Source organism: Protopterus annectens, chromosome 6.part0 (genome assembly GCF_019279795.1).
Source record: "Protopterus annectens isolate FY-2018-M chromosome 6.part0, PAN1.0, whole genome shotgun sequence".
Classification (NCBI taxonomy): Eukaryota; Metazoa; Chordata; order Ceratodontiformes; family Protopteridae; genus Protopterus; species Protopterus annectens.
In genome coordinates this window covers 256,091,538-256,106,795 of record NC_056737.1, presented here as the reverse complement: position 1 = coordinate 256,106,795, position 15,258 = coordinate 256,091,538, and the positions used below count along the sequence as shown (strand labels likewise).

At 39.9% G+C, this 15,258-nt stretch overlaps 1 protein-coding gene across 1 annotated transcript in view; it reads left to right on the top strand.

Annotated features, from left to right (window-relative positions):
• LOC122804240 (serine/arginine-rich splicing factor 5-like) overlaps nucleotides 1-15,258 on the top strand; it is a 261,553-nt gene that overhangs the window by 34,671 nt on the left and 211,624 nt on the right. The window contains exon 2 of the mRNA XM_044073991.1: nucleotides 14,038-14,126. The gene's annotated coding sequence lies outside the window, so the exon portion shown is untranslated. The remainder of the gene's footprint in view (nucleotides 1-14,037; nucleotides 14,127-15,258) is intronic.

Sequence of the window (15,258 nt, the reverse complement as noted above, 5' to 3'; positions counted from 1 at the left end):
GTGGTGGGGGGGGGTAACCCTATCTGCCAGGATGTTGGCAATATCAGTTGGTTCTGTAATTTTCATGCCGTTGTGCTGTAACTCAGAGCAGATCTGAGTGTTGCCATTGAGGTTCTTGACATAGCTGTAGAATGCGTTGTGGTTGTCCTTAGAATCAGTGGCGATTTTGTTTTCGTGGCTAGCTTTGGAGGCTCTTATAAAGGATCTCAGCTTCTTACTGAGGCTGACCAGGGAGCTCCTCCACTCATGGAGTTTACTCTCTTTTGCAACGGTTTCTTCCTTCTGTTGTACAGTTTGTTTATGGCAGGGGACCACCAGATTGGCTTCCATTTTTTGGAGGATAGCTTCTTGGTTCTGTTTGGGATAGCACGATCCATGCCCTCGTGTAAGTGCCTGTAGAGTGCATTTGTGTAGGATTCAGCAGTCATAACTGTATTGTCCATCTCCATGGATGTCTTTAAGTTCGCCACTTCTGTCTGAAGAAGCATGAAGTTGGCATTGGAGAAATTTGTTACTGTGGTTTCCTTAATGAGGGCGGGATGTGGATATCTAGGGTGATTAGCTTATGGTTGGATCTGACCAGTGAGGAGTTGACCAGGATGGAGCCTTGGAGTACTCCTAGGGAGACTGGTAGGGAGGGGGAGAGTTGTTTTTTCCACATAACAGCTTGTTTCCTTCCCTCTAGGTAGTTTTTGAACCAGGAGATGGCAGGGGGTGGTAAGGTTTAGAGTTGCTAGTGAAAGAAGGAGTTTATTGTGGTTAACCATATTGAATGCTTTGGACAAGTCAAGGAAGGTGGCAGATACAAGGAGTCCATTGTTTCTGTAAGTATTAACAATGTTGGTGAATTCTCTTAGTGCGGTGGAGGTGCTATGGAAGTGTCTAAAGTCATGTTGTTGTGTTGCTTTTAGATTATTTTCTAGGAGGTATTTTATTAGTTGCTTGTGTATTACCCTCTCTCAAATTTTAGATAAAGGGGGTAGTATGGCTATAGGGCGGTAGTTACCGAGTTCCAGGGAGGTTCCCCCTTTATGTAGAGGGATATGTGATATTTTCCATAGCTTGGGTACTATACACTCGATGGACCTGTTAATTAGGATGGAGACAGGATATTATATGGCCTCTGCAGCCTGCAGCCAGGTGGAGGTATTCAGCAGGTAATTTACCTGCAGCAAGAGACGTTGGTTTAAGCTTGCAGAGTAGTTTTTCAATGGATTTGGTTGGTTCTGGGTGGAAGCTGAACTTGAGGCAATTGTTAGTTGGGGGTGTGGGTGGATTTGCAGGGATGGGGATGTTGTCATATGGTTGGTTGTTTGCAAGGGTTTGGATGTTTCCATAAAGTATTTATTAAATTGTGTGGGGATGTCTTCTTGGTTATCTATTTTTGGGGTTGGGGTAGTTGTTTTACCTGGTTGTAGAATAGAGTTAATTGCTGCCCAGAATTTTTGTGGGTTGTTCCTGTGCTTATCCTGTAACTTTTGGTAGCAAGATGTTTTGTCTGTTTTGGTGAGTTTTTTGGCTTTATGTAGTTCAACATATATTTGTTTGTTCAGTTGGGATTTACTGTTTAGGTAGTTGGTCCAGGCCTTGTTTCTTTTTTTGAGGAGGGATTTTGTGTCTGGGGCTAACCAGGGGGCATATTTAGTTTTAATTCTTGTTGTTCTGGAGGGGGCGTGATGATTAAGGGTGTTTAAGAAGGTAGCATTGAAATATAGTACAGCTTCATCAAGAGGTAAGTTTTTTTTTTTGGGGGGGGGGGGGTCCAGTTGCACATTTATAGGTCGTTTATAAAGTTGAAGCAGTTAAAATGTTTTTTGTTTCTATTTAGGCGTGTAGATATTTGGGTCCGTTGTGGTGATTTTGATCCGAGTAAGAATGTGGCTTGGTAACTACTTGGTATGTGGTAGACATCCTGCTAGGGATATCAGTGATGGGTGGGATACGAGTATCCAATCTAGAGTGGATTGATGTTTGGTTCTCTTGTTTGTTCTTGTGGGGAGAAGTGATGAGTTCGGTTAGGCCATGTAGGTTAATATGGGAGAGTGGCTTATGACTGGAACAGTGTTGCCAGTCAGTATTAAGGTCTCCTAATACTATGCTTTCCTGGGGGAGGGAGTTAGATATCCATTCTAGGAGTTTTTCTGTAATGGGGATATTGTTGCCTGGAGGGATGTAGCACCCTATGATGTTGATGCGTCTATTATCATTAAGTTTTAGTTTTGTTAGAGTGAGTTCAACTTTATGAGGTCTAGGGTTGTTATGTCTACTTTCTCAAGGATGATGTGAGATTTATACACTACAGCAACACCCCCCCTTTTTTTTTACCTATTCTATCACTACGAATTGTAATATAACCTGGTGGAGTGATTTCATTGTTGTGGTTGCCTGGTTTAAGCCAAGTCTCTGTTAGTATGACTATCTCAGGTTGACTATCTCAGGTTGATAAAAGGAGAGTAGTGCATGAAGGTCGTGGACTTTGTTTAGTATACCTAACAGTGTATACCTAACATTTAAATTTAAAATGAGGAGCGTGGATTTGTCTCGGTGGAGTAGAGTATCATTCAGGTTGGGGCTCCTAGATTTTCAGGGCCTGGGTTTGGGTGTATATCACCGCAGCTAATGAGTTTAGGGTTTGAGGTAAAAATAGAGATTGAGTAGTTTGCTTAGGGTCTTAACGTTCTTTATAGTTGTTTGAGACTGGCAGTGTGATGGCTGTGATCTGTGTGCATAGTGGTGAATAAAGAAGGTTTGGTAGTGATGTGGGACTAGTTGAGTAAAAGGGTGTGTTGTAGTTGTGTCAGTGGAAGTAGTTTTTCTTGGTATATGGATAACATTAAGTTGTTTTTGGTGGTTGGTGATAGAAGTTAGCAGTGGGAGTGTGGATACACCTAGGACCAATAGTAAGAGGTGTATGTATATATGTGGGTTTGGGTAGGGTTTGGTTGGGTTTGGTCATGAGTGAGAGATCGAGTTGGGGTGGGTGTGGTGGATGATGAGAGGTGTTTGTGATTTGTAAGGTAGTTAGATGGAAGACTGTGCTTTACAGGATGTGGAATACTGGAAGAGAAGGAAATGGGTACAGGGGTGGGGCAGATTCAGTGATTGGTGGTTAGCATGATGGGCGTGGCTAAGTTCAGTTGAAATGTAGCACTAGTGGGGGCGGGTGGAAATAGGAAGCAGAGAGGGGAGCGGAGTGAGCCCGAGTGCAGCGGGGCTAACTCCAGTTATATCAATGGGCTTACTTGTTTCTTTTCTTTGTACACCAAATGTATCGTTCCACTTGTTTCTGTTTACACCAAATGTGTCTGTTTGGCTGTATTGTACTAGTTAAATTTACTTATATTGATGCAGTCACACTGAAAAAGGACTGGGGAAGCTTCCTCACCACAAGCAGGCCAAAAGAGAACTTTCAAAAGGGCGCCGCTCAAGGAGACCCACTAATATAGACTAGTTAATGTGCATGGGGGAGGAGGGAGTTAGAGGAGGGAGATACAAAATGGGGGAAGGTATAACCAGAAAAAGCCGGTAGAGATCTGGCCCACCCCCTCACAGAAAACTGCAAAGAAAAGTAATCAGCATAAGAAGTGGAAGCCTTCGAGCTGTAATGTAAGTGTAAGCAAAGAAGAGGTTGAAGCAGGAAATGAGTGTAAGCAGTTAGTTGCAGAAACCCTACTTTAAGGCCTTGGTGTGCAAGTAGTACAATGGAAGGTAAATCTATCTGGGGACAAAATACACCAAGTAAATGGTACTTGTCTTACTTTACAAGTATTCAGTGTGGAGGCAGATATATTTGGGACAAGATACAGCAAGTATATTAAGTTACGCCACCCAATGGCAATAGACAAAGCTATAGTTGCCTGGGGGGGGGGGGGCTTGCAGGTGTGCATGCCGGCCAAAACAATGTTTAAAAAATAACAAGTAAAAGTAACAAATGTGCTGTAAAAGGAAATTTAAATAACCAGTTGCAATGTTTAAAACATAACTGTTAAGGACCACATCTGCTAATAACAAGAACTGTAAATATCCAGTCACCTGTGCAGAATTGTCTGGTAGGTATCCTTATTAAAAAGTGTTGTTATTGGCTTGCAATAACTGAAGGGAGAAACCATAGCAGTTGTGTGGGTGTGGGTTGCTGTGTTTGTGGAAGGTGGAGGTGTGCCTTTGTAATTGTGGTGCGAATGTTATGCATTATGAAATGGAGAAATTGAGTAAAATTTTGCTCAGTGAAGTCCCTAGCAATTTCATAACTGCTTGATTCAGACATATACATTCCCTTGTGTTTGTCAGTACTATGTTTGAGTGCATTGTTTTGGAGTGTGGTATCACTGCTACAGCTGCTGGTACTCTTTCAATACAAGTATATGCTTCTCCATGAGTCTGTTGCTGAGAGGATGAGAAACCCACTACAAGTATACAACTAAGACAAACTACATAAAGCAATAGTAAGAAAGTACTAGGTCACATCAGAGGCTTGGGAGGTCATTGTTAAGAAACTGGGAACTGTATCATTAAATACCATAAGTTCAGGTTATACTATAAGAGAATAACTATGTAAAGATAACCATGTCAGCAGCCAAAATGCATTACAAGTTGAATATTTTACTGTGCACATTTTAAGAAATGGATAGACTAGCCTAAACTCTGGACTTATGAGTTTGCTTTTTTTTTTTTTTTTTTTTTTTTTTTTTTATTCTTGGAATTGCTATTCAGAAGTGAAGAGACATACAAGGGGACAGTTTTAGTGGCACACTAGGCTATTTTTTTATGTCTATTGTCATGCAAAGCTGACAAAATAGTTGTATCTAGCAAAGCTGGAAATGTGAGACTGTGTAGCCCACTGAAGGAGGGGGGATGGGAGGAGTAAACTGGCCAGGAACTGAAACTTGCAAAACTGCTCCTTGTGAAAAGTCTTTTTTTATTTCAGTAATTTGTTGACACTTTTGCAAGTTTTTTTCAGTGAATGTGTAGTACATCAGTAGGAACAACATTTGTAAAACTCAGTGCACTTTTTCACTTTTTCTAGCATGTCGAAGGGTCAATTGCTAGCGTCCTCTCCTGTTCAGCTGGTGAATCTGGGCATCTTGAGGCAATGTTACAATTGCCTCATGTACACAGACAACCCACTCCTTCTCCCACAAAACACAAATACATGTGAGAGATGCAACTATATAGCCAAACTGGAGGCTGAGCTCTCTCAACTCAGGACTGGCAAGACCAGACAGGAGGAGAAGGAAACCACGCACACCACAAACCCAGTTTCACATAGAACTATCACAACTGCAAAACAAACGCATAAACACACATAGACATACTCGGAGGCACTGATCAAAAATCTACCAAAACTACAGAGGCCTCCAAAGCAGACACCCAAGCAACTGCCACCTCAAGACATAAGACATGCAACACACAGTTCTCAAAATCAGTGTGCTAAACAGTCACAGCCCTTAAGGCCAAACACAATGCCAGACACACTTGTTTTAGGTGACTCCATAGTCAGACACACTGACGTCCCACTCACCAGACTGAACAAGGAAAAGATCACAGTAAGCTGCCTGTCAGGCGCTAGAATCCGCCACATAACACAAGCACTCGGGTCACTCCACAGCAAGTACAAGTATGACTCAGTCCTTGTCCATGCCGGTGTGAACGACCTGAGACGTACCTCCCTGGACTACATGAAAAGAGACCTAGAGGAGCTCTCAGATTATGTAGCCCAGGCCAGTATGACCCTGACCAGTATCCTACCCTCACCAAGAATGATGCCACAATACAGAGACAAAATGATCAGCTTTAATAATTGGCTTAATTACTGGTGTCATTCTAAGGGGATCCAATGTCTGTCTGCCTGGGATGACATGCTTGACAAGCCACGCTGCTTGACAAGGGATGGCTTGCACCTGTCACCCCTGGGCTTCTGGATATTGGCAAAGGCTCTTGCCACCCCCGTAGTGCCTTTTTTAGGCAAGGCTCAAATAATAAACCTACCGCCCTAGAAAACAAAAATGGAGAAAAACTAAGGGTAATACTGCTCAATGCCAGAAGTCTAAACCTCAAGATGCACGCCCTCGAAGCCCTCCTCAGTATGGAGAACATCGATGTCTGTGCTGTGACTGAAACCTGGTTCAAGGCTCCTGAGAGCACCCCAGCACTATCAGGTTATACCTCATATCATGCGTTCCGGCCCCAAAATCCGGACCGAACCACAAAAGGAGGGGGAGTATCCATATTCATAAAGGATACCCACACCTCCAGGTTAGTGGCAATGCACAAAGCATCGGAGACCATCCAGGTGCAATTAACCATAGGTAAAACTGCCCTACAGTTGTAGCATGCTACAGACCACCCTCTCAAACTCAGGAAACCCACACAGCCTTCCTGAAGACACTGGAGAGTATGAATGTCTCTCCAAACACCATCATATTGGGTGACTTCAACTACCCAGACATAGACTGGGAACATTACTCAAGCCCCAACACCCTAGCCCAAAGGTTCCTGGAGTTCATAAACTCAAATGCTATGGAACAACTAGTCACCATTCCCACAAGAGGAGAAAATATACTAGACCTGATCATCACAAACATGGGGACAAAATGCTCCACACTGGAAGTATATATCCCTCATTGGTGAGATCAGACCATAAATTAATCTCACTGGAGATCCACATCCCGCCCCCAACCCCAGCAAAAAAGACCACAGTGAAGAACTTCTCAAAAGCAAACTTCACACTTCTTAAGACTGAAGTGGTATCCTTCAAGGCCCCCGAGCCAGTGGAAACCACAACCCACGCTGCTGAAACCCTTACAAATGCCTTCTACGAGCACCTCCAGGAATGTATGGATCAAGCAATCCCTAATAAAATCAAGACCCTTTCCACCAAAGGCAGGCGCCCGGTCTGGTGGACCCCAGCCATAAACAAACTCTACAACAAGAGGAGAAAGCTACTACGTGACAGAGCAAAATCCCTAAAAGGGAAGGCATCTCTGATCACTACTAGCAAAAAACTACGATCACTCAAAAAATCATCCAAGGCCAACTTTGAGAGAAAAATCGCTAATGACACAAAAGACAATCATAAGGCTTTTTTTAGCTATGTTAGAAACCTGGGTGGAAACTCCCAGATATGCTTATAATTAGTCCAAAATGATACAAAAATCACTGAACCCACAGACATTGCCAACATACTGGCAGACAGGTTCAGTGCAAATTTCTCCCCTCCCTCCCCCCCAAAAGGAGAAATATCTATCCCACCAGAGTCTAGCCTCCCAAACATCTCAGATGCCCAGGTGAGAGCTGCTCTCTCTAAAGCAAAAAACACAGCATCAATGGGACCGGACGGTGTCCCCGGCTGTGTGCTACACGAACTCAATGAGGAACTAAACTCGCACATAAGGCTGCTGTTTAATCTTAGCCTTACTACAGGAACGTACCCAAAGAATGGTGCACTGCAACTGTGGTCCCACTCCACAAAGGCGGTGCTTCTACGGACTCTGGAAACTACCGCCTCATAAGCTTGACGAGCCTTGTCTGCAAAGCTATGGAGAGGATCATAATGGAACTCATAAATAAAGACATTGGGGACCTACAGACACTGGATCCTACCCAATTTGGCTTTGTCAAGGGCAGATCCTGTCTCTTGAACTTGGTTGACTTTTTCGAAACAGTCACTAAGGCCATTGATGAGGGTAAGGCAGTTCACACAGCCTACCTTGACGTAGCAAAAGCGTTCGACACAATACCCCACTAGGGCATCATAGAAAAGCTCACCAGCTTAGATGTAAACCCATATGTCACAAGATGGGTTGCAAACTGGCTCAAGGACAGACCCCACAGGGTTAGAGTTGCTGGTGCCATGTCAGACTCTAAGCTGGTCAGGAGTGGTGTCCCACAGGGCTCAGTCCTGGGCCCCCTCTTGTTCGGCATTTATTTTTCTGAAGTGCAGGCAAACATAGGGGGATTGTGGCTGACAAAATTTGCAGGTGACTGCAAACTGGGCACCATAATTGACACTCCATCAGACACAGACATCCTCCAGAGAGGTCTCGTAGAAATGGATAACTGGTGCCAGAGCCATGGCCTTAAGCTAAATGCCAAAAAATATATAGTCATACCCTTTGGGAAAAACAAGGTAACCCCTAATTACCACATAGGTGGTAATCCATTAAACACGGAAAAAGTTATCAGGGACCTGGGGACCCAAGTTGACAGTAACCTCTCTTTTGACACTCACATTGCCAAAGTGGTTAGGAAGACCTTCTACATTGCCCACCTGATCATGAAGGGATTCACATCCAGATCAGGAGAGGTCATTGTACCCCTGTACTCTTCACTTATCAGACCAATGATTGAGTACAACGCCCCATTTGGAATGTACCTTACCCGACACCTGCAGCAGTTGGAAAGACCCCAAAAGTTCCTCACCAAAAGGATAAAGGGGCTCAAACATATGTCATACGCTGCCCGACTGAAGAAACTCCAGCTCTATTCAGTCACATACCGTCTGCTCAGAGGTGATCTGTGCCTGACATACAAGGCCATGTCCAACCCGGAATTAATGGACATGCTCCACCTCAAAAAATCCAAATCCACCAGAGCCACGAGAGCAAGAGACTTAAACCTCAACCCGGATATAAATAGGACATGCTGGAGGGACAGATTCCTCACCCAGAGACTCCCTACACTATGGAACAGAATCCCAGTCCATGTGAGGCAGAGCCCCTCACTGACTCTGTTCAAGAGAAATCTTGACGAGTGGATGGGAGATCGTAGGTTTACCCCGGGAATCATCTCTGTGTCACTGCTGGACAGAGGCGCAGCAAACTAATGGGGGTATAGTATTCTCATCCTAAGGGGTGGTGAAAGCCACACACACTCTGGCTAGGCTTATAAATGCCCTAGGGCAGATAGCCTAGTATGAACCTATGAACCTATACCAGTCAATGACACATGAGCTGCAGACTTTCAAACTTGGCATTTTTTTTCAGGAGTTCCATTGTAAGTGAATGGAAGTCTAGTAGGACAACAAATGGTAGGGCTATTTGTCCTCTCAGTCTGCATTATAGGAGAGATTTAGCTTTCCAAAGGAATCACCATGTCTGCCCCCATGAGGGCAGACCAGAATAAAAACAAAAAAAAATTAGGAAGGAGTACTTATTTTGCTGAAGGCAGCTTTGGGAGGTGTAGTAAATCATGCCAAGATAAAAAAATATGTTTTCTTCATCATTTGCCCGTAGTGGTCCTTTAAAGGCTATGTGCATGGGCTTGAGATGTGAAAAGTGTGTGTGAGGATATTTCGATCATGGGAACCGTTAAAATACAAAATGTATTTGTTTTTTCTTTATATATTCTGTGCCCCATATCAACAATGGGCATGAATCTTGAAAAATCGCAGAGAAAACAAATTAGTCAATTAACTTAAAAGCATTGTTACAAAAACAATTATAGTTTTTATATCATGTAAATAGTGGAGCAAATCATTACCACAATGCTAGGGTAATGTTATTTACTTAAAAGTCTTAACAATTGGTGAAATGAATAGTAAGCGTGAGTGTGGGACAAAGCTCAACCACAACAGACACAGCCCTCCATGTATGTATATTTAGAGATTCAGATATCTAGAAATTAAGTACTGTATGTATATAGCAAGCTGTCAATAAAATCATATAAAGTAAAAAAGACGTATGAGAATACATTTTTCTTTTTTTCTTTTTGTTCAGAAGATTAAAACTCAAGATTTAGTAGATACTTTGAGAGATTTGGAAGTAGTATAACTTTTAAGCTCAGTTTTCTGTTTTTTTCCCCCATTTCCGACCAGTTATCTTTCTCCGGAGATCTTTTTAATATGGAAGAACTTGTTTAGTCCATATTTTCAGGAATGGGGATTATATTGTTTTTGATGAAGGAGATGGTTTCTTCTATGGTGTTTGTTTTTAAGTCATTTAAATAACAATTCTGATTTTTGCGGGTATATGAGATGGGTTTTATTTTGTTTTGACAATCTTACTAAAGACCAGGCTTTCTTCCTTTGGTCTAGAACTCTTGAAGAATACTCATTGCCAAATATTATCTGGTGCTGCTTATAGGTTAATGAGCTTTTCCTCCACACTGACTTGAGAATAAGATCTTTGTTCAGGTATGATAGAAATTTGACAACTATGGACCTGGGAGAAGCAGAAGCTGAGGAAGGCATTGGTTACCGTATTGCCCTGTGGGCTCTCTCAATACCATTATATAAGCCTTCCTTTAAATTCTGGGAGCCAAGTATTTAAGAATAAAATGTTCTCCTTATGTTAAATTTCAGTATGATAAAACAATATCAAGATTTACTTTCTTTTCAGCCACTCATAAAACTTGGACCAGGATAGGTGCTTTTCTAATTTCCCTTGTTTTTCTTTCTAACAAATTAAATTATGCTGTATCACCTAGAACTCTTTCAGATCATTCCAAAATTAAAACTTTCAAGCTCATAAACAAAATATTTCCTATTTCAATACCTGAACGTTGAATCCTAAAATGATACAAAACCAAGAAACTACACAAGAAATTCAGAATGTGCTAGCCCAACTTCAAAATGATTTTATATCCGATCAAATTCCATATGACATACAATGGGCGGCTACCAAGGTGGTCATCAGGGGTATTATTATTCAAAAATCTGCATGGCTCAAAAGAATGAACTAGAGTGTCAAAACACTGCTGAACTAAAACTTCAAAATATTCTAAAGAACTTGAGGAAAAAATAATTGATTGGCAAAAACAATTACACAAACACTGTTTAGAAAATATCTCCTCCTTAGAATTAAAGTCAATATATCAATATTCAGAATGGGCTCAAACACCATCAAAATACATAGCTAGACTAATTAACATAAAAAGTGGACCTCCTAGGATCAAATAAATAAAATATGAAGGACAGGTAAAATATAAAGATCAAGATATAGTGGACGCTTTTGAAGATATTTATAAGAAATTATACAATATACCCTTATCATCTACAGACAGATTTGAGGATTTTATACATAATATAAACGTTCCACAAATTCCAGAAGATCAAAGGAAACTCTTAAAATAATGGTTACATTTAAAAGAGATAAAAGCTGCAATAAACTAAAATTAGGTAAATCCCCTGGGCCTGATGGATACACACAGGTTCCATGAATAGCTTATAAAAATCCGATCTCCAAAGTGTTATTAAAAATTTTCAACTATATAATACAATATGGTATAACAGACAAATACTTTAACTCCAAGACTGTTGATTCCTAAACCGCATTCTGACCCAACAGATCGAGCAAATTATAGACTAATAGCCCTCATAAACACTGATCTTAAGATATTAGCCCATGTTATAGCAAATAGACTTAAGAATATACTCTCCTCTATTATTTCCCAACAACAAATGGGCTTTATGACAAACAGGCAAACAAGTGATAACACCCTCCTTTTAGATACCATTGTAAGACTACTTAATAGGGATAAATGCCCCAGATATGCCCTTACAGTAGATGCAACTAAAGCTTTTGATAGAGTAAACTTACACTTTCTCTTTAATATACTGCCTTTATATGGTTTTCCTCAAGAATTCATTAAAATGATCCAGGTTCTGTATCGGAAAGCTTCTACCACTATACAGGTAAATAAAGTTATAACTAATCCTATACTCTTATCCAATGGTACAAGACAAGGATGTCCTCTTTCGCCATACCTATTTAGTCTTTATCTAGAACCCCTCCTTCTGTTTATTTCACAAAAAAACTTTCATCATATTCCCAGAATCCACAATACAAATCTTATATACTCTACCTTTGCTGATGACTTAAATATATACTTCCAACTCCCCACTACTGACCTCCCAAAAATACTTGGTTATTGATGAGTTCTCGGTAGTTTCAAATTGTAATTTAAATTTAAACAAGTCACACATATTTTCCCTCAATCCTGTAGGGCATAAAGAATTGTACTTTCCTATGAGTGAGATCAAAATAAACTACCAGATAAAATATCTAGGAATAATATTTCCTTCAGACTTCAAAGATATTATAAACAATAACCTACTAACTACATGAACTAGTATTCAAAACAATATGGATAGATGGAAGAACATTAATGACTCTACTGTCAAAAGCTTGTGTTGTCAAGATGAATTTTCTACCAAGAATACTCTTTTAATTAAATGCTACCTTTTCAAATATTCCCCAAAACTTCTTCCTTGCCATGGAAAAAGCTATATCAAGATTCTTATGGTATCCCAAATCTACCAGAATTAAATATGCAAAACTTGTACTCGCCAAATTTAAGGGGGGATTGGGGTTACCTGATTTTAAGCTTTACTATAGTATAATTACTGTATACAGACTAATACAAATAAACTGTGACTCGTGTATAAATACTTGGACACCCCAGTGGACCAAAATCTGGTATGAACAGTTGAAATCCCTTGGCTGTAATATCAAATCCTTGCCATTCTTGAATTTAAACCAGGCTAGCATATACACAAAGAATTTACACCCATTAATTAAAAACATGATTCTTACAACACAAACTATTTAAATCATTGCAATTAGCTGACGCTTTTGCCCTTATACAACCATTACACCTAAATCCTAATTTACTAATAAATAATAAACCAGTAAATCTAACAAACTATCCCCTGATAAAAGACTACACAATATGGGATATGTACCAATGGAAAGACTCTTAACACGGGGCAAGTATAGTGTTATCCTTAACCAACTTCATCATCTTATAAGTGCTAAATTCTCACAAATACGCACTGACTTACAGAACATAGATTTAGTTAAATTAATACTTGAAAAATCTTGCGATTAAAGGGAAACCAATTTCTAGGACTTATAAAATTGTAATGAGTGCAAAACATCAGAATTCTTTATTTTCAAACTATTGGCAAACGAAAAAAAATCAGTCACTGACTGAAGAAAATAAGAAACTAGCCATTGAAAATACAATCAAATTCATTCCTTTCAAGAAGCTGTTATATACACAAATTTTGGTAAATAACAATCTATGTTATACCTTATCTAAATTAAATAAATTCAATCCTAACTTTTCGCCTATATGTCCCCATTGTCCGGATCAAACAGCTGATATTTTACATGTGGAACTGTACTAAGATACACAACTTATGATGTTCCTTGAGAGTAAGATTAGAGAAGATGGGATATGAAAAATCAACCCCTACTTGGGAGACAGCTATATTGTACATTAATATCAATCAACTCCCAAAAATATCAAAACATGTCTTTATTACGATGTGTGCCCTTATTAAATTCTTTATTACAAAGAATTGGAATGTCATGTCACCAATTACATGGGAAAATTTTAGCAATCTTGCTATCAAATATATCTCAGCTCATAAATTAATTTATTCAAAAACAAAAAACAAATGCTATTACCAAAAATATTAGGGTTATTTGCTAGATATAATTCTTGACAAATCAAATTTGTCTACAAATTGTCTTGAAAAGCTAACCTTTAAATAAGAAATGAATGTAGTATAACCAGTCTTCCTTGCATCTTCTCCCTTTTTTTAGTATATGTGTAACTAGATATTTTCCCTAAACATACAAATAAATGGTTAAATTTCTATTTTTTACTCTATATATAGACTATCCCCATTCTTTGAGACCAAATGAACATAAGAATTCTCATACTTTACTTGATGTAGTGACTTATTCTGTATATATTGTGTGTGTCTGTGTGTGTGTGTGTGTGTGTGTGTGTGTGTGTGTGTGTGTGTGTGTGTGTGTGTGTGTGTGTGTGTGTGTGTATGTATGTATATATATATATATATATATATATATATATATATATATATATATATATATAATTTTCTCAGAATGAGATTGTTGTCTGTTTTCTTTAGATATTTATATTGTTTATTTGTGTTTTTGAGTTATTGTATTGTTGTTATTTGAAAAAAGGAAATTGGAAAAAAAAAAAAAAGAACAAAATGTTCTCACCCTCAGCCTTTTCAGGAAAACCAAAAATCCTTATATTAGTTCTTCTTTCTCTGTTTTCCAGATCATAGATTTTGCTGGTTAACCAATTTATTTTGTTGGATAAGAAATTCAACCCGAGTTTCTTCTTCCTTGAGCCTTCCACCGATATCAGTAAGTGATGTTTCAATGTATATTAATTAAGATTGTTGTTGAATATTCTCTTTTAGGATGTCAGTTTGATTTTGACAGTGCTCTCTAAGACTTTCGAGTTTGTCTGTAAATTTGTCCATCTTTAAGAAGAGATCCTGAAGAGTGGAGGACCTCTGTTGTATATCCTTCTTCAGTAGTGTGTCAGAATTCTTTGTTGCTCATTTCCTCAATGATGTATTTTCTCCAGAATATTTTGACTGGAAAATTTTTAGGTATAATCCTCAAAGTTGGTATATCTTTAGTAGTTTAATAACAGATAAGTTGTCAATCTCGCCTTCATTCTTGCTTGATGGGTTCGGCTCCGACTCGGCACTTGCTAAGCTCGAGAGTCACTTTTACCAGCTCGAGGCAGCCCCCTATCCCATGATGCAAGGCGGTAAGTACCCAGATCTCGTTTGCCGCTTCGCTGATGAGGTCCTCCTTTTACCAGCTCCTGGTAAGTGTTTATTATTACTAAATTTTTAGCCCCAATCAGAGAAATTTTCTCTTTTCTATAGATTTCTATCATTTCTAGATAGTTGTCAGGCTTTTTCTGACTAACTTTAATTTTCCTTCTTTACCTTTTAGTCAGGCTTATTCCCCCCCCCCCCCGTCAGGGTGTGTGTGTGTGAGTTTTTTCTTCACATACTTTAACTTTAGTTTGTCTGATTCGGGTCTGTGTTTGTAGTTTGTTTGGACTATGTCTAAAGAACAGAGGGTCTCAGGCTTCAAGAAGTGTGACTCGTGCTGTCAGAAGATGTCTCTGACAGACGGTCACACTTCTTGTTTATACTGCCTGGGACCTCTCCACCTGCAGGACTCCTGTGCAATTTGTCACTCTTTTAGCCAGAGAGTCCTGCAGGAAAGGAGAAATAAACTTATTTTAAGGGGTCTCCTTAAACCGGAGGGCTCCCCGGCCAAATCGGCTCCGGGCAAGCCTTCTAAGACTACCAAGGCCCAGGCTTCAGTTACTAAGCCTTCGGCCTTGGCTTCGACTCTTTTGGAGTAGAGATCGGCTCCGGCTGGAGCCGATCCTAACTTGACTAAATCCTCGGCACCGATGGCTATCGGTGCCGATACTGTTACTGTCACCTTGGTGTCGGCTCCAACTGGC